The sequence below is a fragment of the Glycine max genome, chromosome 16 (assembly GCF_000004515.6).
Source record: "Glycine max cultivar Williams 82 chromosome 16, Glycine_max_v4.0, whole genome shotgun sequence".
NCBI classification, from domain to species: domain Eukaryota; kingdom Viridiplantae; phylum Streptophyta; class Magnoliopsida; order Fabales; family Fabaceae; genus Glycine; species Glycine max.
The window spans coordinates 30,047,216-30,056,910 of NC_038252.2; the positions used below are offsets into that span (position 1 = coordinate 30,047,216).

At 33.5% G+C, this 9,695-nt stretch overlaps 1 non-coding gene across 1 annotated transcript; it reads left to right on the forward strand.

Moving 5' to 3' along the window:
• Positions 1-267: 267 nt before the first annotated feature.
• TRNAE-UUC (transfer RNA glutamic acid (anticodon UUC)) lies at positions 268-339 on the forward strand. Its single transcript has one exon. It is a non-coding gene; the product is annotated as a tRNA-Glu (tRNA).
• The last annotated feature ends 9,356 nt before the right edge of the window (positions 340-9,695 follow it).

Sequence of the window (9,695 nt, forward strand, 5' to 3'; positions counted from 1 at the left end):
TCTACCAAGTATGAATATATTTATTGACAATCAATGTTAATTCTTTGCAAAATCCTTAGGCAACAAATTGTGTTTTATAAATAATAGTTTCACTCATCTTATTACATTTTCATATAAAATTTGATTTTACACCTTAAGTGTATGAACGACAGGTCAAAAAACATTCGCCTTATAATAATGTTTCTCCCTAATTTTTTCTTTTTTCATTTTAGCGAATCATAACTATTTAATATTACATAATAAAACAAGGAAGCAGTAACACAAAATTCCATTGTCGTCCAGCGGTTAGGATATCTGGCTTTCACCCAGGAGACCCGGGTTCGATTCCCGGCAATGGAATTATTTTTGTATTTTTATTGTTTTCGTTAAGTGTCTTTTGTCTTCTTCTTCTTTTTTGTCAATTAACGACTTTCTAATATAAATATTCGCTCAACTATATGCCAATTTCCCCAAATAATAAAAGATAGTGCACATCGAACTTGCACATTACTGTCATGCAAGCAAATCGTCCATGAAAATTCTGAAGACTTCTATTTGCACCTTCCTTGTTTTAAGGAATATTGTAAAAAATAAATTAAATTAAATTTTAGAACAAAAGAATTATGAATAGAAAAAAAAGATGCGAATAGAATTACCCAAAGTCTTATTTGCGTTCTCATATTTGAAGTTTGAAAATTCAGACCGATAGACCGATAATATAAAAGATCTGCTCTGACAAAAAAAAAAAAAAAAGAAGTTCTGTATGTTCGTATATTTGGTCCCAAAGGATTGTGCTTGATTTCACATACAAAAAATTATAGCAATCTTTTTTTTAAATGAATTATAGCGAATTATTGATGTTCATTAAAAATGTTTATATTACTAACATTTCAGGGTATCTAGCATTTTTCAAGATTTTTAAACAACCAATTGACCAAAACTTGCGTGAGTCATATTTGATATAAAATTATATTTAAAAATATACAATAAAATATTATCAAGACACAAAGATTGAATTTAAATAATTTGTATTGTATGTGTTGGTATAAGTTTAAATCTCATTATCTATTGTAGTAAAGAAATATGACTAAGTGACAATACAAAGGTAATGATAATATCATACCTATACGGTGTCAATAACAATATTCATAAGAGTTCCCATTTAAATGTTAATGATTTAATAATGTGTCTTATTAAAGCTATATTAGCAAAAAAAATCGTGGGAAAAAAATTTAGTGAAAGAAAAAGTACATTATTCTTCAAACATCATAAAATACTGACTCGATAAGAAAATCTTACTAGCTAGGAGAACTCAATATGAAAAAAATATGGTTAAGGAAAAGAGAATACAATACATATTGAGAGCATTAAGTTAAGAAACTGGTGAACTTCTTTTGGTGGAGATAATGTTTTGAATGGGAAAGGCATTTGATGTAGAATATGAAGATTGGTAAGGATTAAGAAAGAGGGATAGTTGGTGTTGCTTGGAAGATAGCTCTGGTTCATAGTCGGTTACGTAAGCCTATAAAGCTCTACTTGGAGTTTTAACGTGCGGGCTCGCATCAAGAAGATATTTTCCAGCAAATTTGGTGCCTCAAAGTCCGGCCAAAGATTATTTTTTTTCTTTCTGTGGAGGGTGATGTGTAATAGGCTACCAACACTCGATAATTTGAGGAGAAATATAGTGGGAACCGATTCTAATCAGCTATTTCCATTTTGTAATAGTGTGGAGGAATCACTAAAACATATTATGTTTTTATGTGACAAGGTAGTGAGCATTTGGAATCATTGTTATTCATGGGTGCAGCTCCATTCAACACTGCCAGTGTCTACTGCAACTTTTTTACGGAAATAGTATTAAAAAAATTATTTATGCATGCAAATATAGTAAAAATTATTCATTGGTTGTTTTTGTCAATAAGGATGCAGGAGGTGTCACTCTAAGTTACACTTTATATGTTCATTTTTTTTCCTATAGAAAAAGACGCTATACAATGTGATGCCTGAACAAAAAATGAGCACAAAATATCAATTAGGATAATTTCTTTTGTTATCTTAAAAGTGACAAAAATAATTGTAAATAATTTTAAAACTACTCTATTTGCGTAAATAATTTTTATTTTAATACTATAGTAAAAAAGTCGTATACGTCTATATATTTACAATAGGGGTATACAAATACTAGTTTGGTAAAAAAAGTTGAACTGAATTATTTTAACTTGTTTTGTTTTTAAATCTAAATTTGTGAATTATTTTGATGAGCTGAACTGGTTTAAGAATTAAACAAGTTCAAAATTGGTTTAATAGGTTCTTTTATAAAAATAATTCGATTAATTGAATTTATTTTGTACAACAATGTAGCTCTTTTTGTTCTATACGGATGAAAATCGATTTGATTCCAGTTTAGTTATAAATCGATTAGGTCCGAACCGGGTTTTTTTTTACATCCCTAATTTTCAGCAGCATGCATTGCCTTTTCATAACTCGGTGGCAAATATTAGGTGGATGTTTATTTGGTGTGGTATCACTTTTGGGTGCTCTGGAACCATAGAAATAAAATCATCTTCCAAGGCAGTAGTTGTTATCACAAAGATTCTATCATATAGGAGGTTCTTTATTATACGTTTACAGGGTTGAAGTCATATGAGCCAACTTTTGCATTTTCTTTTGTACAATGGAGCTCAAATCTAGCTGCTTGTGTTGTTGGATGGAGAGGTCGTAATTTTGCTGCTGCATTTCGATCTCGGGATTTTGCTATTCCTGATGGCATCGATGCAGAGAGATTTGCTTTATGGCTTGTTGTTTGAATGAATGTGTATCTGTGTATTTGGTGTATTACGGGGCTTAGATTAGCAGTAGTATGTGGACAAATGAAGAATATTTCTACCTTAAACTCAATATATGTTTACTAAGTTATACCATATGTGTGCATATGATTTCAATTTATACAGAGATTTGTTCAATTTGTCTGAGTAGTCTACTTAAGAACATAAATTATTTGTTTCAAACAAGTTAAATCCTTTTGAGTTTCACATAAATATCATTGTTAAGTGAGCCATTTAAATAGGTTGTAACAACATTTAACAAACACAAATTGAGTTCTTCACGTATTGTCAGACTAATTAGGTATTGAAAAATAGTTGCATCCACCACATATAAATATATTTATGGACAATTAAAGTAATAATGGCAATTCTTTAAGGAACAATTTATGCTTCTTATATCAGTTTCACAATCTTATTTTGTTAATAGCATTTGAATTTTAACATGTGACACTATGAATGTTAATTCTGCATGCAAGCCAGTAAGTAAAAACTGTCATTTTAACTGGAACTCAAAAATGATGATTAAAGTACAAATACGTACGTATATGCACCTAACCTATCCTTGGTTTTGTAGATCAACAGGAAGAGGTTTAAGACCCCTTCAGGTATGACTATGTTTTTACTTGTGTAGCATGAAAGAATAAACAGAATAGAGCACTATATACTAACACTTAGAAATGGCTGTGGTAGACTTAGCATCAAAACCAATGATCAAAAAGTGAGCATAGGGATAAAAATAAGTCCACCTCCAACCCCGCGTACACTAGCCAAAGCAGCTCCCAAAATCCAATAATCGACCCATAGCATCAAAACCTCTTGAAGTCTTCTTTTTTCACTTCTATGCCGATAAATATATCAGAGATAAAAATTAATTTAGTTAATTACAAATTAATTATTAGTTTAATTTATTATAATTTATTTTAGTTAATTATAAATTAATTCAATTAATTATAAATTAATTATAAATTTAAGACTCAATATATTCATATAAAATTATGGTATTAGAATAATATCAACCTCCACCCATATTTGTTTTCCGCTGTTTCCTTCATTTTTTTTTTCATTTGCCTTCGAGTTTTCAATTTCAATATCTTTCTTTCTAGATGTTACTTTCTCTCTCTTCCAAAGACACGGAAGAAACAAATTGCAGTTTCTGCGCAGTTGACTCAAATTTGATGACACAAATATTATTACAGGGACACGTGCCGTATTGAAAGAGTTTTGAAAACACGCATTACTGTACTAATTTCAGTAGCTTGTAGGACAATAGGACTCTTCTTGTCTGCGTTTTGAAGTTGAAGGGTTCCTTCCTCATTCTAGTTGGGAATCGTTTCTCTTCGCTCACATTCGCACTTCGCTAAGTAAGAAAAATATTCATGACTGACACCATCTATTGGATAACATTCACCATCAGAAGAACACACACTGGATTTAGTAATGCAATCTCACCATCAGCAATTGAATGTGATCCCCAATCCAGAACCTACAGAGAAAGGTTAGATATTTTTACTTACAAGGTGTTTGATTAAATGTTTCTCAAGATTTTGACTTATTGTTTCAGCCTTTTAGATTTGTTTTAATTATTTTAACTTCTGTCATAATATGTGGTAATTAAGCATTGTTCATTTGTTAGTTTCTATCATAAGTGGTTAATCCTTAGTTATTGTTAGTTCAAAAAGTGTTTGTGAAAAGTTCTGGTAGAAGACAGATTTTATGATTTTTCTATTTTGTTGATATAAGTTCATGGTGATTAAGCATTGTTTAAGCTTTTGTCATGGATGGTTAAACATTGAATTGTTGTTTTGCTTATGCTCTTAATGGTTAAGCCTTGTTGTTTCTACCAAGTGATTAAACTTTAAGGTATAATTTCTACTTGGTGGTTAAGCTTTGATAATTTCATGGAATAATGATTTGAATTTCTGCCAAATGATCTTGTTATTGATTTCACTTGATGGTTAAGCTTTGATGCTTGCTTTGGAATCTTGGAAGAAGATTGAGAAAGCTAAAGTTGATCGAAGATTTCTAGAAATTTCTGTTTTGGCCGATGTATTTTCAGCATGTTTAGCTATATTGCATTTTTTCAAATTTTATTTTCAACACCTTCCAGCTTTCGAGAGGTATTAGAGATATAGATTAGTTTAGTTGGTTACTAGTTATTAGTTTAGTTAGTTACAAGTTAGTTTAATTAGTTACATATTAGTTACAAGTTTAGTTATATAAGACTTAATGTATTTATGTAAAAATGATTTGTTCATTTAAGCATTATCCAAAGTAATATTTAAGTTTCTCTTTTCTCTTCTCTTTTCTCTTCTTTCCATCTCTCTACCTTGAACTTTATCATGGTATCAGAGCACACGAAAATACATCTTTTTTTCTCTCTCTCTCACACACACGCACCACTCATCATTTTCTTGCTTATGAAAGATCAAAGGTGTTAGTCGTTGACTCTTGCAATCACCAATGGCAGCCATAATCGGTTGCTCATCTTCTCCTTTCCGTCACTTCCAACTCAACACAAATCCAAGTTGAGGTTATCGCAGTTTGTCAACAAGCAAAGTGTTGCTCACCTGACCATTTCTGATCAAGACAAATCATATTGGCATATACTTGGAGTACCAAAGTTAAGAGCAACCAGAACAGTTTTTGTGAAGATAAAGGATATCAATGAAAAGCGGAAAAGAAACCAAAACAGTTTCCATTTGCATGGCTAGAGTAAGTTTCTTCATGTCTAGCACTATCCAATTTTTTCCTACAAGGTGTTTAATTAAATGCTTCTGAAGATTTTAGCTTATTGTTTGGCTTGTTTGATGATTTTAGTTTCTGCCATGTGTGGTGGTTAAGCATTGTTTATTTGTTAGCTTAAGTCATGAGTGGTTAAGCCTTAGTTATTGTTGGTTCACAAAGTATTTGTGAAAAGTCCTCATAGAAGACAGATTTTGTGATTCTTCTATTTTATTGATGTAAGCTTCTGTGCATGGTGATTAAGTATTATTTAAGCTTTGGTCATGGATGGTTAAAAATTGAATTGTTATTTTGCTTCTGCTCTTGATGATTAAGCATCGTTGCTTCTGCCAAGTGGTTAAACTTTGAGGTATAGTCTTTGCTTGGTGGTTAAGCTTTGATAGTTTCATGGATTAATAATGATTTGAGCTTCTGTCAAATGATTTTGTTGTTGATTTCGCTTGATGGTTAAGCTTTGATGCTTGCTTTGAACTCTTGGAAGAAGATTGAGAAAGCTGAAGTTGGTCGAAGATTTCTAGAAGTTATGTTTTGGTGAATGTATTTCCGACATGTTTAGTTATATTCTAAGTTTTCAAACTTTACTTTCATTTCCTTCGATGTTGATGTATTATCTTTTCCAAGCTACAAGGTGATTTTAACACCTTCCAGCTTACGGGGTATTAGAGATAAAAATTAGTTTAGTTGGTTACAAGTTAGTTAAAGATTAGTTTAGTTGATTATAAGTTAGTTATTAGTTTAGTTTGTTACAAATTAGTTACAAATTTAACTATATAAAATTCAATGTATTCATGTAAAAATTGATTTGCTCATTTGAACATTATCTAATATAATATTTAAATATTTTTTCTTCTTCTTTTCATCTCTCTATCTTGAACTTTATCAAAATGTAGGATACGATGTAAGAGCACAAGACCAAATGTTATATATGCTACCTCTTTCTATGTTTTTTTTTCTCTCTGCTGATTATTTTTTATTATGGTGGTCTTGGGAGTATGGTTGAGGGAGGAAACTATGAAGGTAAGGACTAAGCAGTGCATTCCTTAGTACCATCAACCTCTCTGATGGAAGCTTGCTTGTGGGGCTTCTATGGAGGCTAGATCTTTGAGCTTCAATGAGGTCCTTTAATGGTGATTTTCCACCATGGAGATGCAGCGGAAGACAAAGGAGAAGAGGTGAGAGGAGGCGCCATCCACTAGGGAATAAGCCATGGAAGAAGGAGCTTCACCACTAAGATAAGCCTTGGATAAGAAGCTTGAAAGGATGCTTCAATGGAGGAAAAGAAAGAGGGAGAGAAAGAGAGAGGGGGGAGCACGAAATTGAAGGAATAAAAGAGGTATAGAAGTGGAACTTTGAAGTATGTCTCACAAGACTCTCATTCATCAAAGTTACAACAAGTGTTACACATGCTTCTATTTATAGACTAGGTAGCTTCCTTGAGAAGCTTTCTTGAGAAAACTTCCTTGAGAAGCTTCTTTGAGAAAACTTCCTTGAGAAGCTAGAGCTTAGCTACACACACCCCTCTCATAACTAAGCTCACCTCCTTGAGAAGCTTCCTTAAGAAGATTCCTAAAGAAGCTAGAGCTTAGCTACACATACCTCTCTAATAGCTAAGCTCACCTCCTTGAGAGGAGAAGCTAGAGCTTAACTACACACCCCCTATAATAGCTAAGCTCACCCCCATGACAAAAAACATGAAAATAACAAAAAAAGTCCTTATTACAAAGACAACTCAAAATGCCCCGAATTACAAGGCTAAAACCCTATACTACTAGAATGGCCAAAATACAAGGCCTAGACGAAGGAAAAACCTATTCTAATATTTACAAAGATAAGCGGGCTCATACTTAGCCCATGGGCTCGAAATCTACCCTAAGGCTCATGAGAACCCTAGGGCCTTTCCTTGGATCTCTAGCCCAATCTACTTGGAGTCTTCTAGCCAATGCCCTTGCGGGGTAGGATTGCATCATTCCCTCCACCTTGGAAAGGATTTGACCTCAAATCCCGAGGTTCTTCATACTCTGGGCTTCTTCCCTCAACACCTGTAAAAAGAACAAAAACACATGTATTAGTGGTGTTTAGTATGTTGAAGTAAGGTAAGGTCTGAAAACCCATTTCCTGGGCATCTTCCCATGAAGGAACATGGTTTCTCACCAACTCAATGAGTGGTGCTACAAGTATAGAAAAATATGGGACAAACCTTTTGTAAAAGTTTGTTAAGTCATGGATGCCCCAAATTTTTCTTATACTTGGTGGAGTGAGCCACTCAGGAATGACCTTTATTCTCTTAGGGTTAATGGGAACCCCTTGATCACTATTTGAAAAATTAAGAAAAGTAAGGCAATAAAACATACCTTTTTCTGTATTTTCATATTGATTATTCCTACCAAAAAGTATGACAAACCTAAGGTGTCCCATATGAGTACCTAAGTTTGTATTGAAACTAAAAATAAGAATAAACCTACCTAATGGGTCCCTATGTGCACACACCATGAAGATGTTAGGTGTACGAGTGATTTTACAAAAGAGGGTTGCAACTCTCAAAACATTCATCATACCACCTATTTTAGGGACTTGGTGCCTAATAATACCTATTTTGGGCACCAACAAAGCACAAGGATTTAAGCTCTTGCGAACCAAACCCTCATCCAACAACTTCTTTACTTGAGGAATAAACTCAAGCCCAAGAGGTGTGGCAATGCTAGCAAGTGCCTTTTTACGAAAGAGAAAATGTGGAGGTTGTCTAAGAGGGAAAGTTTCTTTATTGTTTGTCTTTATTGTAAAATGAGTTTCCTTCTTAGCTAAACTCTTGGAGGAGACACTTACCTCCTTACACTTCTCTTTAACCACTAATGGTTGTCCTTCTTCTTGGGGGTAGATTTCTTCACTAGATTCTTCCCCTTTTGCTTTTTCACTTTCACTAGAGGAAGGTGAAGTAGTAGCCTCATCTTGGCTACTATAAATGTCTTGGCCCCTCATAATCATGGTTTTTGTGGTGGGGCATTGAGAAGTAATGTGTCCTCTTCCAAGACATTTAAAGCACTTTATAGAGCTAGTTTTCTCTTGCATACTAGCCTTAGGGGCTTGCTTTTCTATTGTCTTTCCCTTATCGTCTTTGGGCTTAGAAGGTGTCACCCCTAAGATGCCTTGACCTTGGTCTTTCTTTGGATAAGAGTGAGAGACATAAGATTTTGAAGTAGACATCTTTTTAAGTTGTTGCTCTACCCTTATTTCCCAATCTATGTTAGCCTCTACATTGTCCTTCCCATGGAAGTATGAGAGTTTAATGTTAGCCTCTTGAGGCTTTCTTTCCTTTTCTCTTCTATGGGAGTGAGGTCTAAGATGTGACCTATGCCTTCCTTCGTAATAGTCATGAAGTTCTTCACTTAGGCTTTTGCAAGAGTTATGACTTCTATAGGAGGCATGTTTTTCTCTTTTCATTTGTTTCATTATTTTTCTTCTTTCTTCCTCTCTTATTTTCTTTCTTTCATCTTGACTTATTTCTTCCACTCTTTTTTTTCCTTTTTCTTTTCTCTCTTGTTTTTCTTTCCATAACTTTAGGGAACTCAACTCATCTAAGATTCTAGATAAAGGGTCTGTATGACTAGTACCCTCGCCATTAACACTAGATGAATGATGACTCATGTTGGTTCCTAAGTTGCGGTTCTTTCTTGTTGGAGGTTTGAAAACAAAAGGTAAAAGAAATTATGGTTAAAACTATCCAAAATAAACACTAAAAGAGGTGTGAAAGATAAGGTAAAAAACTTATTGGTAAAAGGAAACCTATCTAGGCGGTTTGACAATGGAAGGTAAAGGAAATAAGCTATGAAAGTAAGCAAGAAATGTAAACTAGGCGAATCCTAAGAGTGTTTGGATGACCAAATTCAAGGTTCCCAACAAAACACTCACTATCCTAGGGAAAAAATTGCCTAAAATTATTACACACAAATGGAAGTTTGGTAACCTATTGGAGGCTCCCAACACACTTCCAATGAAAGGCCTTTTTGTTACAAAACTTGAAAGCAATGAAGGTAAGTAAATTGCAAATTACAAAATTAAAAAACGGTCCTCAATTTTGGTGTTTGTTCTCTCTTTGGTGATTCACTCAATTTGGAGTGCTTCTTAGTCCAATAGCTCTTAAGGTGGTTGGCC